Below are 17,334 nucleotides of genomic sequence, written 5' to 3'. Positions count from 1 at the left end.
AAGAACATAACCATGGTACAGAAATTCTTTCAAGTATATGCATTCATTTCAACCAGCACAAGGGAACCTCTACTACACCTTAAGGGAATTTAGAGGAAAAATTATCTCAGGTTTTGATCAGAGAAAACCTCTGAGGGAAAATTCCCTGGAGAGTTTGAGGTCAATAAAGATGGTTTGATCATACAGTCAGATTTCACTTTTATATTTTCCTATTGGCCAAGAACTCTCTGAGGGCTCTCCCCCTTTCCTCCTGTCCCCAAAGCCCAGGATGAAGTCCACTGCCCTGGTATCTAATAGGAAGAATCTTCTGGAAGGAAATCCTTGCCTGAGGGTTAATCCTCCAGAGGGTATGGAAGGTGAACGTGACACAGGGAGGCAGATTCAATCTAAAACACTGATGCCGTGTGCTTTCACTCAACACCTGGCCAAAGTAAAATAAGCAGTGATGTTATATTTCCTAAGTGGTATTATTTAATACGCACTTTTAAATTAATTTTATGGGTTTAAGCAAAGCAGCTCTGTACCGATGATCTTCATATTAGTAGATCATCTCATTTGCTGGCATTCTCAAGTTGTTTAACTCTGCTTATTAGAGGTTTTAGCATATTGGTAGTGTTAAAAACTACTAAAATTAAAGATAAATTAAAGTGAAACAAAAAAAGTCATCCTTTTTGCTTAGCTCAAACTTCTGCTCTTAATAAGGAAAGTAGCCTCCTGAGACATAGAAGAAGCAGAAGAGTTAAGAACGTCTTTTCAGCCGGAGTGAAGCCCTTGGGTGGTTATTGTTAATGATTAGATCATAAAATGTATTAAATATGCAATTTTTGTTTATGCAAATGTTTCTATTACCACCTAAAAATAAGGCATTAGAGTCTCTTCCTAGATAATTTGCATATATGTCAATTTGTATGACAGATGGTGTAATTTAAAAAGAATTTGTACTTTTTATAAGGATTACATGGGAAGCTTTATATAAAAGGCCAACGCATAAAGCGGCTGTATATGAAGGGGCTGATACATGATAAAGTGTTTGGATGTTTCCTACCTAAAATACTTCTATAAATGAGGGTCTGAATTTATTAATAGTGTGTGTGTTTTGATTTAACAAACATGTTTATAGAACTCTCTGCTGCTCTGTGCAATTCTAACCTCTTTACAAACATACAAATCATGAAGAATTTTCTTATTATCTAATGTTCAGAGATAAGCATAAACTAAAATACAGAAAATTTTCAGCCATAGAGAAAAAAAAATGTGTAAGCTGACAAGAAGCTTACTTAGTAATTGGTTATTTATATTGAGATTAAAAAGAGCTTTTTCAGGGCCGGCCCCGTGGTTTAGCGGTTAAGTGCGTGCACTCCGCTACTGGCGGCCCGGGTTCGGATCCCGGGTGCGCACCGACGCACTGCTTCTCTGGCCATGCTGAGGCGGTGTCCCACATACAGCAACTAGAAGAATGTGCAACTATGACATACAACTATCTACTGGGGCTTTGGGGAAAAAAAGGAGGAGGATTGGCAGTGGATGTTAGCTCGGAGCCGGTCTTCCTCAGCAAAAGGAGGAGGATTAGCACAGATGTTAGCTCAGGGCTGATCTCCCTCACTAAAAAAAAAAAAAGAAAGAGCTTTTTCATTATCCCAAAAGCCAGGCTCTCACCTATTACAGATTCTTAAATCCCACCTTAGTAATAGAAGAATTTGCCCTCAACATTTAGCATCTCCATGTAATTTTGATGGTATGGTAAACAAATTCCTCTCCTTTTTCTTTTTCTACCTGGATTTACTACTGGGCTAGGGCTCCCACTACTAGAGGTAAGAAGGGATAGTGAAATAAAATAAAATAATTGACCCATTAAACATTTTTTTTCCTATGCTAGACTGCCTTTTGTCTATAGATTCATGGGAAGTTGGAATTGTATGAGATCTGGAAAAAAAATTAGTCTATCCTTTTTATAAGCAAACTGAGTTTCAGAATCTCCATGATTATAAGATGAAAATACATAAGTAAATAAACAAATACATATATAAATAAATATATTCAGACTACCCAACTTTATTTTAATCTTATATGCAAGGAACAATATATCTAAGGTATCATCTGGTTTGTCTAAGAATTGAAACACAAAAAGAAACTCTCATATCTCTACGTGCTTGAAAGTATCACTTCCACTATATTTGCATAATCACAATAATAACAATAACAACCACCAACAACAAAAACACTGAGTTCAGTCTATATATAGATCTCTTACAATAAGAATCTAATTCGACTTGGTGATTATGACAACAACGTTATGGTAGCTAGAACAGCCTTCATTATCTTCATTTGACGGATGAGGATGCAGTTCAGAGTTTCATTAACTTGCCAAGGGTCCCATGGTAAGAAGCAGTATCTCGTCATTGGCTCATTGCAGATACAGGGCATTTTAAGCTGTACCTTAATAATTGCTATCCTGTACTCTGCTCTCGTACGAGTATGTAAGAGGAAAAAAAAATCACCCATGAACTAGTCAAACCATCTCCATTTTGAAAGTGATAGTTCAAGTCAAATTATTATTACAATATATCTGGGTAAAGTGATGAGGATATCCACTATAATCTGTATTGCCCAACATTGCCATTGAGATAGCTATTTTAGGCAAATATACTCTTATTAGATCAGTGGCTAATTAAATTATATAGAAAACCATTCTTCTATGTTAAAGGATTTCAATTACAAATTTAAAAGATAAATGACACCAGTTAAAATTATTTTGTTACTTTAGAAAAATACTTTTAAAACTTTTCTTATTTACAGTGAAGTAATAACTACACAAATCAGCAAAATAAAGCCTTCAATTACAAGTATGCTAGAACTTGGTGTATTGATTATGCAATCTAACAAGATAAGCCTAGGAAATCCTCTGCTGTGTAAGGTTGTGAAAAGAAGCAGAAAGTATTGAGCGCTTACAGTTATTTTTAGAAGCTTAACTCCCAACTTAAAGCTCTTATCCTATGATGTGTATTCAGTGTATTCTTAGCGTGTAAGGCTTCTGTGTCAGAGTTACTGCTCTGAGAGAATATTTCTGCTTTGACTTCTAAATCCACATAAGCCTTATACAAAGGTAAGTTTTATAACATGTGGACTCACTGATCTCACGTACAATTTCACAGAAAATTCAAATACAAAATAATACTTAAGAGAGGCAAAACACAACTTCTTGATCAATAGAATCAAATCAAATACACTTTTTACTTACTAGTACTTAGAAAGGTTAAATCTCTATAGTCTCAGTTGTCTCTGATAAATCAATTCTCCACTCACATTACATTTGAGTGTGCAAGTGTGTGTGTGTGTGTGTGTGTCTATGTATACAAGAAAGAGAGAAAGATTTCTTTTCAAGTCTCAGACTGTCTTCTTTTACTCATATCCTTGAATTCAGATATAGACTGACTTGAAAATCTATAAGCAAACTATAAAACAGAAGGAAAAGAATTTGAAACAATCTGTTTTATTTTCTCTCTTTTTTTCTTTTCTTCTAGCTTTTGAGTCTACCAGCTTACAAGAAGACTAGAAAAATGATAATGCAGATATAATTCCCATTTCTGATCAGCTCTTTTCAATTCTCTAAAATCAGAAAAAAAAATACATGGACAATTGTCCCATATTCAACCATGGCATTATTATCCAAAGAAAAAATTAATGTGAAGCAGGTTCCCATTGAACTTCAGTAGATTTCATTTGAAATCATGCTAATGAGCATATTCTAGCTATTTTCTTATGGCATGGAGAAGAAAACTAAGGTTATTTTACTTTTAGGAGAGAAGCTATTTCTGCGTGATAAAAAATATCATAATAAAAGAGGCAAATGCTACCAGAAATGGAGTGTTCCCAAATCCTTTGGTAGAATTCTTATTTGTTTCCAATGCTGATATTACCTAATGCCAACACTTCCCACAATTCTGACCACTTTAAGTGTGAGGCAAGATAATCAGTATTTCCTGAGAGGAGCACACTGCTTAGTGCAATTCCTGTAGAAGACTGATCTATTACATCTTAATCAGGCAAAATGTGAAATTTGCCACAAACTGGCAGACTGACTTTAAGGAACACATCCAGACAGCTCATATATATGTCTTCCTTAAATTCCTCTGACGTAGAAGGAAACAACACTATGGCTTACCGGCAAAGCTAGAGAATGCCTTAACAATTAACAGCATGCATGTCTCAGTCAACAGGGACTATTCAGAAAAAAGAAGTAAACAGTTAAAGCTTAATGATTTCTCTTGTGCATAGCTTCCATGACTCATGCCAGATTTTCCCAAGCTAGTTCCAAAATGATTAATCTGCTCCAATGAGTCAATAGTCTTTCATCTTCACTTCATTTCTTTAGGCACAAGTGACAAAGGTTAACAAAATCATCTGTGTGTATTCGAGCATGGGTGTATGTGTATGTCCTCACCAGGCTTGCCTAGAAAAGGTGTAGCATAGTGGCATCCCTTATGTTTCACCCTTGTACTGTCCCTGGTAGCACTGTGACACCCGGTTCTCTGGACAGTGGAGACTGAATAGGTAGTAATCCTCAGTGAGGCGACTTCGATCACATTGCAGATGAGGTTTGGGAGGAGAGTACCCAATTCTCCAATCAGAGAATTAAGACAAAGAATGGCCTACTCAAAAATCTCTCCCATATCATCTTGTAAGAGGCTAGAAATTACCTTGAGTTTCTCTGTTTTAGGTAAGAAAGTAAAGTCAATGATATTGTCTCTGGAAGGTCATGAGTTAAAAGCTTATACATTACCTATAAGTCAGTATCCAAATGTCCTCCCTCCATGGCCTGCAAGTCCCTTGGCTGGCCCCAAAAGGATTCAGGGTTTACTCCCAAGGCTCTGGAACTGGATAGGCATAGGCTACCACAGGGTGGAGACAGCATGAGGAGCACACCAAGACAAATTCTTTAGGGAAAGACAAGTCATGAATGCCATAAACTGGAAAGCAAATGTCAGAGGTAGGACCTTCCAACTGAAAGGAGACAGCATTGGAGTCAATGTGTATCAGGTATATAGGATGGGGTTGGCAGATTGCAGCTGGCAGATTGCTGTTGCTTTGGTATGTCCATTGCTTGCCTTTGGTTATCACTGGAAATATTATGTGGTTAAAATGGAATGGTTCCAAGGATTCTTTTTATCTTCTATTCTATTATCGTGAGGTGGCGTGCTGGGTTAGTGGGGAGTCACCCTAGAAGGTTGGCAAAGGATGAAAAATCAGATAGATGTGTTTCCATCTGAGGAATACAAGGAATTACAGAAACTTAGAGTAGAAAATGAATAGCACACAAGAGAGTAAATTCCAGCACATTGATTATTTATGATAAAGGGGCAATCGAGCAAGGGAGTAGGAAGAGTACCAAAGAAGTCAGGAAGAAAAAATTAAAGTCTTTTAATTTTAGTTATTTCTATAAGTTTACCTGACATCAACAATGTTGAGATATAGGGCAGCTTACCAGAAGAGGTAAGATGTATTGACATTCTTTGTAAACCAGTAGATGCCACAAAAGTATAAATGATAGTATTACTGTTATTATCAGTAGTAGTCAGCATCTCACATTGACAATGACATGGTTGCCTGAGGATCCCAAGCATACATGCCAATTTGAAGATATTCATATTTGATTCTGGTTATGTATTTTCTCCATAGTTTGTTAGCTACACCATGCAAGAGCAAACTACATATGTAAAATAGGTGGGTATTTCAATAAAGTTTAGATAGAGAACTTTCAGAGGCAGCCAAAAAAGAATATTTAGTAATTAGAATGGTAATATAATTACAGGAATAAGAAGGGGCATGAAAATTGGGTTAAAGTAGTGATCTTGATGACATTAGCCATATGAAAAAAAAATTTTATTTCAGAATGCAGTAAGACATTTCTAAAGACAAATTTGATAGTGAACGAAGGCATTTTCAAAGGCAATAATCTACCCCTTGGATTAAATTTTTGTAAAATAGATTCATGGTAAATCATCTCTTTCAGGAAGCTAAATGATCAAAAATGTCCCTATGAACATAGAATACAAGGGATTAAAGCTAAACTGGTAGCAGAATTCACATGTCTTAAAGCCCAACAAGTTGTCCCCAAAGTTTAAGAAAAACAACTGAGCCTCTTAGTGTACTCTGGATGTTAATAAAGTAGACCATTTGAAAGGGAAAGAAGTTCCAGAAAACAAACCTCAGTGACCAGTTGGGCACTACTATCCTATCAAAACACAAATCTAACGGCATCACAGGGGCTCTGATGTCATTCACCAGACTAAGCAGGAGCTGTTCTTTATGTATTCTTATTCACTACTGTGTGAACTATGAGGGGTCTCATTCCAATCAAGAATTTAGTATTCGTTTATCTTGTCTCCCTTCTCCATGCTGCCCCTTCCCATAAAAAAACCAACAAACCCAAAACAAATCTAGTTTACTCTCAATTACTTAGGTGAACATGATTCATCAAAATAAGACAGATCACTCTTTTGATCTCTAGTCCTAACTATTTATCTGGATGTCCTCTACTTGGCTTTAAACACACTTCCCAAAACTCCATGTGTCCAAACAGAACTCATATAAACGGAACCTACCACCAATGAAACCTATTGTCCCTGAATCCACCATCTCAGTTTAACATCACTCCATTGACCCCATCTTGTACTTCCCTTCTCTCCATTGGGTGGACCCAAAGCACCCCTTCAGCAGGGGAGTTAGGCAGTATCTGTTCCCACTCTACCACCCGAATAGTTCTCAGGCTAGCAGGCTTGAAAGCACATATTCATCATAAAACTACCAACCAAACACACACAAACAGCAATTTAAAGCAATCCTTCTTTTGTCCCCCTCTTTATTACATCCAGACTCCCATTCCCTGCTTGGTACTTTCTCCAGGATGCCTTACAGTGTCGCTTTGTTTGAGGCTATATTAGACCCTGCTTCTGGATACTTCATTTATTACGTATTTGTAATATGGAAAATGACTTGGCAACCTTAATTACCATGCTTATCTTCTTGTCCACTTCTTCCTTGATTGTGACCCTTAATAACTCTTAGGCCAGTTGTTTCCCTTTCGAGGTTTTTTAAAACCAAATTACACTTCTGTGATCAACACTATATCATAACTAGATACTATCATCTTGTAAGATATTAGATACTATCATCTTGTAAGATATTAGATACTATCATTTTGTAAGCAGTGGTTGATATTAAATTGACCCTTCTGTTCTCTCACCTGTCTTGGGACTTTGATTCTGCTCTTTTCTTTCTAAAGCTGCATAAGGTCTCTTTTTTTTGTTTATTTTGCTTCTCTCTCTAACAGAAAAATAGAGCTCCTTTTCTTTTTTTTCTCAGTTTTATTGAGATATAACTGACATTTAACATGTATTAGTTTAAGGTGTACAACATGATTTGCTATATGTATATATTGCAAAATGATTATCACAATAAGTTTAGTTAACATCCATCACCTCACATAGTTACAGAAAACACTGAGCACTTCACGAATTTGCATGTCATCCTTGTGCAGGGGTCATGCTAATATTCTCTGTATGGTTCCAATTTTAGCATATGTGCTGCTGAAGCGAGCACTAGAGTTCATTTTCTTCATCCCAAGGAAAAATGCTTTACTTTTCTTGCAATTTTCTTGTCTGGATTACTACAAATTGTAACACAATTACAATTTACTACCTCTACTTTAACTCCCTTCCAGTTCATTCTTTGGAGCAGCCAACAACAAGTCCAATCTAGCCACCCCCATGCTTAAAGTTTCCTCACAGCCTCAAGAGCAATTCAAACCTACCAAGGGAGTCACGACAAGCTGGTCATGCTGTAGCCTCTGCCTTTCTCCTCAGCAACACCTCTTAACTTTCCCTACCCCTATACCAAAACCAGGCTGTGCTCTTGCCGCCTTCAACTACTTGCAGTTTCCCAATACGCCAGTTCCAAGACTTTACACAGACAGTTTTCTCTGACTCAATATGCATTCTGGCCTCCTTCCTCTTTGCCTGGCCACTTCTGCTAGTCTTTCAAACTGCAGATCCTTTTGTAACATTCTCAAAGATCTACCTTCATCCCTCCAAATCAGCCCTCTCAGCCTGGTCCAGCTTCTGATCTCTACAGCCCCGGCACCTGTGCTTCCATCTATCATGTGATTGCATTGTACCATCTGTTCATTTGTTTGCCTTCACCAGCATAACCAAGGCTCCCTACAAACAGGGACCTTATCCTAACCATCTTTGTGTCACAAACATCCAGCAGCGATTGATATTAACGGAATCTAGGAAAAATATTTAACTGACAATAACAGTACTCGAGTATTATTTTATTCCATAATGTTACCATAGCTATCTTGAATTGTATTGGAAGTTGAAAAGCCAGATGCCTTCACCTGAACCACAAAGGAAAGCAGGATCTCTCATTAAGATTCAGGATATTTCCACTGTGATTGAAATGTGAACTTTAAATTTAATGAAATCAAACAGATGCCCTTAGCAGTTTGATCCACTATTCCCCCCAATTGATATCTGTATAGCAGATGGCAGCACACACTTAAATACTGATATAAAAATTTAAAAAATACTGATATAAAATAATACAAAGTATTTCAAATGCATTAGGTATTCATTCTTTCATGAGTGCCTTATCAGGGGATTGGCAGCCCTGCCTAATTTTCAGACATACTTCCATATATTTCTCTCTTCGCTTGTTTTCCCCCAGGAGGAAGGAAAATGTCCTTTCACAACGATATATTTATGCTTTTCTTGACTCAAAGTGCCGAGAGTTAAATTTGAAACACAACTTTAATAATACAAATTTCATCCTTTACATATATTCTTCAGGAAACAAAGATAGAACACATACCTAATATACATAAACTGACGAACAACCTAACAGAAATTGTTTTCGGTTCTCTTGGATGAGAAAGACAAATCTAACATTGACATTGGAGGTAAAAAGTGTGGTCCATTATTCAAATGTGGAAATGTGACTAGCCCAGTGAAATCAGTTCTTATAGATCTCATGAGACAAGCATGGGTGGCACATATATAAATATGCAGTGTTATTTGTATGGTATTGTTACTTAGCTTCCAATGATTCTTGTGCATATTAAAAATAAAACACAAACAACACCATTTTTGCTTTCCAAAACATAAATTAGATACGATTTTCTCTTTAGGGTAGAGAATAAAAGTGGCAGAAGTTTCTCCATATAAGAATAAGCCATGAATCTTTGGTGAATAGGGGACATTGAATTTTATCCTTTCCCTTACTATTCCCCACTACCTCCAACAAATTAAAAAAACATAAAAGCAATGCAAACATTCTGTGTTGCCTAATCTTAGAATTTCCTGGACTTCCCAGAATCATTCCCCATGTATGGACCAAATAACAGAGAACACATTTACATACACTCAAGTTTGAACGTGCTTTGCCAACAACCTTGAACTAGTTTGACATTGTGTACAACTCAAAAGGCAGTAGGTAATGAGAATATTCAGATGTGGTTTTCTCTCAGTGCGGTGTCAGGCACATAGTGTGTAGCCATTAAATATTAGTGAATTGACTATTTTTGATGGATGGCCTGACATATTAAGTGGCTTTAATAATTTAGTATTAAACAAATTGCCACTAATAATTTACTTTTATGCCTACTATGTTAATGTAATGTTTCTGTAACATATTATTATCTGGGAAAAAAAACAGCAATTATCAGGGAAGCCATTTTTTATCAGTATTTGGTACTAAGTTAGGTCCAGGTCAGAATTAGGGGCAGGATCTACAGTTTATGTGTACTAGATCCTGTAGAATTTGACTTTTAAACTGCCATTTTGTCGTGCCATAGCTATTGCAGAGAAAGTGATCTTGTTATATCCAGTTTCAATGCCATAATAAAGACAAGGTCATTGCCTCTAGCAAGTGACTGGAAGGAATACAGTGTAAGCCTAATCGTGACACCCAAAACAAAACTAAGGATTTTTCTCAAGGCATTTTGAATGTATTCAAAAATATAAATAAATAAAACCATAGGTTACCCATAGTCAGTTATGATCAATTTAATTTGGCCAAGCAGACAAAAGCAGTTTCCTTAAATAAGAGCTACCCAGGGTCTCATTAGTGCAGAGGAAAAAAAAAATCAAGATCGTGCTAAAGATGTATGACTTCATGGTGGAAAATTTCAAACCTCCGAACACCTCCCAGAAAAGAAACCAAAAGCAAGAGGAACAACTAGTGTCAGGCAGATTTCAAAATCTAGTTTAGACCATTGGACAAATACTAAGATAGAAAAAAGTAGAAATTCTAAATATACTGAGGTATATAATCTTACAAAATAAAGTTGACAAGGTTGGAGACAGGCATGGAGGGTCTATTGCTAGCATGGCGTATAGAACTATCACCACACAAGTGTGAATACGGAAAAGAAGACACATCAAAATTCTAAAGTGGCAGTTTCATGTGAATTTTCTTAGTGAAAAAAAAGCCAACAAAGGTCAGTGAACTGATTTTATGAATAGATAAAAATTCATTTTTCTATTTATCTTTTAACCCCATCCTTCCATATTTAGAATGATAGAACAAAAAGTGTTTATAATGTACTCTGTTGCAATGTAAGCAAAGAAAGGTGAAAAAACATATTCATTAAACTATATATATTGAATAATATATGCGAAGATTAGATGTTTGCCCCCTTATACATACTTCTGTCTGTTTTAATATATAATTAAATGTATATTATCCATATTATCTGTGTGTGTATAAAATAAGGGCAATCACCTACCACAGACCTCATCTGAGCTAAAAAATAATGTTGATAGCATTAATGGAATTCTAATCTATTTAATATTGTTTTACATGCTGCTTTTAAACCCAAGCAATCTGATCTTGTCTAAATGACATTATAGTAGGAAAAAGGTCATGCATTTAGGCTGGCAAGCCCATGAGGAAAATAATAGTAAGTTTCCAGTTAGACTCTGATGCTGATAAGTCAATATAACTGTCAACAGCTGGATCCTAAGATTAACACAGATGTGGGAAGAGAAAGCAAACACAGTTGTGGAAATGGAAGCAAACACTGCACTTAAGGACATCAGCCAGATGGGAATTGCTTCTTTGAGCAGAAGGTGCAAATCAAGCCAGTTTGCCTGTAGAAAGTTGTAATACTTCTCTGTAAAAGTACTTTATTTTAATTTGGAGATTTATATCTGATTCTACGTACCATCGGCATAACCCAACCAAGAAGTATTACCAGAGCATAACTGCACATTTACATTGGAGTGACTTGTCTTTGTCCCAGAATACCAGGAAATATACAGTGCTGTCTTTGGGCTCCTTTTGCATATGTGTTCCTTTGTGTCAGGAAGCACCAGTGATGAAGGTATCTTCTTGGACACTTTCAGGAACTTAGGATGAACACCACATGGCAGCAGTCGGGCTTGCTTAAGAGTATCGAATGTCTTGTGCCCTGTTTGGAGGAACTCAGAGTGTGGTACACTATGACACTACACAAGTTTCCTTTGTTAAACAAACCTAGAGGACTATGAGCCATTATTTTATATCCTGAAAGAACTATGCCTAGCAACTAGGATGGGACAGTCTCATGGAAACACTGGAATGGTTTACCAAGTGGTTGTCTACCCAATACTTGCGAGTAGCTAATGGGAGGCACTTCAGATACAAGAAACCAGTATCCTATGAGAGAGGCAGATACCCTGGAAGCATGGGCAAGAAGAGAGGAAGAAGCAAACAGTAGCATGCTAACCAGAAGCCCAAAGGAGTGCTGATCACCAGGATGCCAGAGCAAGCCAGAGCCAGAAGTCCCCTAAGATATTTGAGTAAGCAGGCGAGTATTTCTGTTGGAGACATCAGAACAAGCCATTGTGCTAGAAATCTGTTTGCCCCTCCATGTTTATCCCTCATCCCTCTCTACCCTGCTCTTTGCCCAGGGAACTGACCCATATAGATTACAGCTACAGGCTCCCTTGCCTCTGACTTTCAGTTGGATTCAGCCAATGGGGAACCCTGACAGATGATCAGAGGGAAGGAGAATGCAGTCAGTGTCCACTTTTAAGAGAGTGAGCTGGCTGTGTTTTCTGTTAAAGGTAACTACTCCTGTTGATGCAGCCCCATCTAAAAGACTCCTTTTGGGGGGTTTTAGTGTTGGTTACAGTTCTGTGGTTACTATCCCTGGGCACCCTGTTATCCCTGGTGGTCCCCAACAACCCATTCACAACTTGGTAAATAGCCCCCTTTTCAAACCTTCCTTCAACTTTGTAACTTGAGAATGCCATCTGTTCTTTGTGGGAAACCTGCCTGTGCAGTTCTTCTAGAAAAGGGAGAATCCACATGGGAAAACAGAATTAAACTTGCCTAAGAGTCAAGAAATGTTAGCTCAAGAGATCAGTCACTAACAATTCTATGAACTTAGTCATTTACCTTCTCCAGGCATCTTTTCAGTCTTAAAAAGCAAATCTGAAATCTAAGGTTTATTTTTGCCTCTTAAATTTTGCATTTCTATTATTCTAAATATAAAAACAATTTGTTTGATGATAAGAGAACTGATGTCTGTTTTTTACATCCTTCTTGCATCTTGTGGCACACTGTTGATTGCTTTATCAAAATCCATCCTCTTTTCCCTACAGAACCCCAAAAGTTTTGGGGTGGCAATAGGCCCAGCTTAATAAAAGACATTATTTATACTCTTTGGAAGAATGGAGCAGCCAAGTGATTTACTACTGGCCAGTGAGGTGAAAGTCAAAATTACTGGGCGGAGTTTCTGGAAACATAAGAGGCTGTCTCAATTGGAGTTGCCTTTTTTTTGCCCTTTGCCCTTCCTCTTCTTCTCTTTTGAAACATGGACTTGATGGCTGGAGTAGAGAAGTCTTCCCAAGAGTGTGACAGCAGCAGCAACATCCTACGGCAGATGGAGGCTGGACACTGATAACATCATGGAGGTGGCACCTCAGCCTTGGATGGCCTACCTTTCAACAGTGGCTCTACCTGGTAGAGCTTACTTAATACAGTCCTTTATGTTTCTCAGACATAAAGTCTTCTACGTCTCTCTAACTCATAGCAGAAGATAATCATTAAGTCACACACACACACACATACAGTGTACTCCTTGAAACATACTCGGGTCAGGACTCTATTCAGATGGCCCAGTAAGCCTTGTTTCCCCTTTCCTCATCTTGTATTCAACTTATTCCCTCAAAATTTACCAGGACTGTGCTAAAACCACACAGGGTTCTAATTTCTAATTCCAAAAGTGACAGCTAACTTGTTTAATCCATGTGATTTACTTATCCTACAGCTTGTCAATTCCACTTACAGTTAGATATCCAAGAGAAACTCCTGCACAAGTATGTGTGTAAAAAAGAATGTCCACAGCAGCATGTCTTTTAACAGTAAAAAACTAGAAACAGTATATGCACACTATAGAATATTATACTGTATTGAAAATGAGTGAATTACAGCAACATGCAATGACATGGATGAATATATCAGCCAAATAATGAGTGAAAGAAGCACATCCTACAACATAAATATATAGTTTATTAATTTTTCCATAAATTTAAAAACAAAATTAAAACCAAACTATATTTTGAAAAATATACTGTTTAGATATGCACGTATGTTTTTACAACTGTTTTTTAAAGGTAGGGAACTGAATAATACAAAATTCAATGTTGAATGCCAACTTTCTAATTTACAACTAAAACAATTATTACCACATATATATATGTGTAGACAGACAGTCTCCATTATCAATTTGAGACACCTATGTATGCAGTACAAGTTACACATGCTGAAAGTCTAATATCTTTCTCATAAATATTTTTAGGCTCATTTTTTTAAACTAATCAAATCTTTCCAGAAAACCTTCCAAAGAGAGCAAATTTTCCTTTTTTTCATTATAACTTATCAGCTTAGAAAAAATATATATCAATCAACTATCCTACGCCTTTTACAACTCTGCCACTCACAAACTCCTTTAGTTACCTTCCAGCCTCTTTCCCGTTGCTGAAATGTTAATTGAAGAAACATTAAGCTCAAAGAGGGGACCAGGCACTGATTACTGCATGCGGTTTAAGAGTGAGAGGCACAAAATCCTTCAGTGACTATTTTCTAAATTCAACTATTTTCAGCCCAGCATTCAAGGCCCCCCACAATTAGGCTCCAGCCTACTTTTCTAACTTCCTAACTTTCTCTACTTCATCTTTCTCCACAAACTCTCCACTGCAGCCAAACTCCTCCTTACTCCCAAATAACCCTTAGACTTCCCTGCATCAGAGTTTCTCCCAAGGAATATTTTTGTTCACTAAATTCTTTGTGTCTAGGAGGCTCTTCTTTCCACAGATTTAAATTTCATCCATCCTTCAAAATTCAGCTCAATTTTTATCTCTTCCTTGACAAATATTTCCTTAGAACTGCTATGACAATTTTTATTTGTAAAAAATTCACTTTTAGGCCAGCCCTGGTGGCCTAGTGGTTAAGTTTGGCATGCTTCACTTCAGCGGCCTGGGTTCAGTTCCCAGGCACAGACCTACACCACTCATCTTTCAGTGGCCATGCTGTGGTGGCAGCTCACATACAAAAAGAGGAAGATTGGCAGCAGATGTTAGCTTAGGGTGACTCTCCCTCAGCAAAAAAAAAAAAAAAAAAAATTCACTTGCTAGCATATCCACCCTATATCTTCTGCTTCCAACTCCCTTGTTCATCTCCGTATGCCAGGACTTATTCCAGGGTCTGGCATGTGATAGAGGTTCAGTAAAGAGTTTCTGAATGCCTGAACTCCAAAATTTCTTCAACTGCTCTCTTGGGATTTTCTTTAAATTGTGTACTTTTATTTTTCTCTTGTCTTCTCAGCTAAACTTTTTAACAGAAAGAACTATGTCTGTCACAGCCTTACTTTCCCTGATCTTGCCAAGTTCATTGCTTATAAAAAGTGGTACATAAAAATTGCTGATTTACTTTGAAGGAATGAAAACATTAAAGTTATGATTAAGAATTAACTCAACATATTAATTGTTTCACTTTCAAAAATAAGCCAAGAAACCAAGTATTAATAACTACTACAGAAATTAGGAAATTGATATTTATCTTATGAGTAAGGTTATCTAAGGTTCAGAATCAAAAGTTAAGGGGAAAAAAAACTCTTCATAAATAAATTTGCCAAAATGTTGCAAGTTTGGGGAAAAGTAGTACTTTCACTAGTAAGATGGCAATGGAATGCCTCTATTAAATTACAAAGATTGTTAAATTATTTTCCAAACTGCTTTTGGGTTTTCGTTTTCTTTAATAAATCGTAACATATTCCCACTGCACATATTTTCACTTTGTTTACTGCTGACAATGTTGAAAATTTATCTAAAATACAGAAGAGCAGTTTCAGCATTTTAGGTTCATTAATAAACATATTTACTTAGGTTAAACAGATAACCCTTAGAAGAATAGAGGAATTTCTATTACTATTGTCTATTCTGGAAAACATTCATTTTTTTCATACTGTGCATATATCTATATATACTGTGCATATATAATATATATGACATGTATACATACACACATACACATACGTGGCTTATTTGTTACTCACAGGAAATTATCTGTATCATAACTAATGATAAAAAATGTTTTTAATCAAGGAGTCATTTCTTATAACTTTCATTAACAGTCCATAATGTGTGTTTAGTATGTGAACATAATGAAATCAAGGAAGATGGCGTTGATGTTTTATTACAATTACCTAGCATATAATGCCTAGCACACAGTGAGTAATTAACAATGGATGCATGATAGTTTGTGATTTTCTTGCCAAACCTTTAAATTCGCCCCTGTTGCAGGGCATAGTATGAAATTATTATCATAAATTCAATTGTAGTGGTGTATGTTCACAATTAACAGCTTGTACTTTCTTAACTTGTGCATCACACCATAAATTGTTTATATAATTTATATGCATATAATACTAATTAACTCCATTTTTGTGGCATTTCATCTAATACTAAGAAATCCAATTATTGGATCATTTGATAACCTCAAAAATCATGCATTAAACTCTTGGAGATAAATGACACACATGCATGAAATAACTATAGGTTAATTTCTGACAACATACTAGTAATCACATCAAAATGTCAAATAACACTTTCAGTTACTACAGAGTGATTTAGTAATTTTAGCTGAGAAGATGACAGAGGATATTCTATGTGAAGATGGTAGTGATAGAAAGGGAAGCAAGGAGAATGAAGATTTAGAGGAGAGAATAATATAATTCCATGTAAGTGAAAGCAAAGAAACAAACACATAAAAGTCTATCTAATGCAGCAGTGACAGATGACATGTTTGAGCCATTTGGGGAAGAGCTTTGAATTAACCCCTTCTGGTCGAGTTTGAAAAGAGTTAGAATCACCATGATTCTGGACTAGAAAAGTAATGTGATTGGTTTTTATTGATTGATTCACTGATTGATTAAGAGATTCTACTGACAGGAGGGTGTGATATGGAATCTTGTCAGGAGAGGAGGGAGACTAGCAGATTAACTAGGAGATTTTATCTATAATTTAAATATGAAATAATGACGACTTGAAACAGACAGATGCTCGGGAATGGCAGAAGAAGACACACAAAGCATACGACAAACTAAGATTTAGAACTTGATGATGTGGAAGCAAAAATGAGTGATGAATATTGTTACTGTAATTCTGTGGGAATGAGGAAACAGATACTACGTATTTACTTTCTTGAGCCTGGACAAGCAAAATCCTTTCATTCCTTCTTCTCGTCTGAAGGTCTAAAGATTGGCTTCATCTCTCCCTGCAGTTAATTCTATTTCACTGTTTGAATAGGCAGAACTTGTTAAGGTAAAGTGTGCTAGATCAAATAGATGTTACTCTTACATTGCAATACTTATATGTATCCTGAATGCTTTTTGCTCGATCTCCTTTAAGGATCATTTATTTGGAACACTACAAACAAACGGATTACGGAGTTAATGTGAATGATCAGTCGTAGAAAGCTCTCCCTTCTCTTCATGGGAATAAGAATTTTAACAGAATCTGATACCTGAGGAGAGTTCAGAAGCACTTATATCTGCTCACAATATGAACTCAGGGAAAGTTTCATGTGTCTAACTATAGGGAAAAAAACCCTTATATTTCTTCTCCAATCACCTGATAAGCTAAAGGAAAAGGAAAATTTTAAACTGCAGTGCAGATAAAGGAAAGAGTAATCTGAATTCATAAAACAACGAAAAACTTGGCAGTTTATGTGCCTATTATACGAAGGGCATATTCAAGAAGTCTTGTGCTTCATATTATATGCCTACAA

The 17,334-nt window shown here is 36.4% G+C and overlaps 1 protein-coding gene and 1 non-coding gene across 2 annotated transcripts in view; both read right to left on the bottom strand.

The window, feature by feature from the left end:
• Positions 1-17,334, bottom strand: part of HCN1 (hyperpolarization activated cyclic nucleotide gated potassium channel 1) — a 381,116-nt gene that overhangs the window by 123,928 nt on the left and 239,854 nt on the right. The gene's annotated exons all lie outside the window — the stretch shown is intronic.
• Positions 7,493-7,599, bottom strand: LOC131419346 (U6 spliceosomal RNA). The gene has a single exon (XR_009223200.1). It is a non-coding gene; the product is annotated as a U6 spliceosomal RNA (small nuclear RNA).

Source organism: Diceros bicornis, chromosome 20 (assembly GCF_020826845.1).
Source record: "Diceros bicornis minor isolate mBicDic1 chromosome 20, mDicBic1.mat.cur, whole genome shotgun sequence".
In the NCBI taxonomy this organism is placed as follows: domain Eukaryota; kingdom Metazoa; phylum Chordata; class Mammalia; order Perissodactyla; family Rhinocerotidae; genus Diceros; species Diceros bicornis.
The sequence above is the reverse complement of the archived record's forward strand: the minus strand, read 5'-3'. Positions and strand labels throughout refer to the sequence as shown.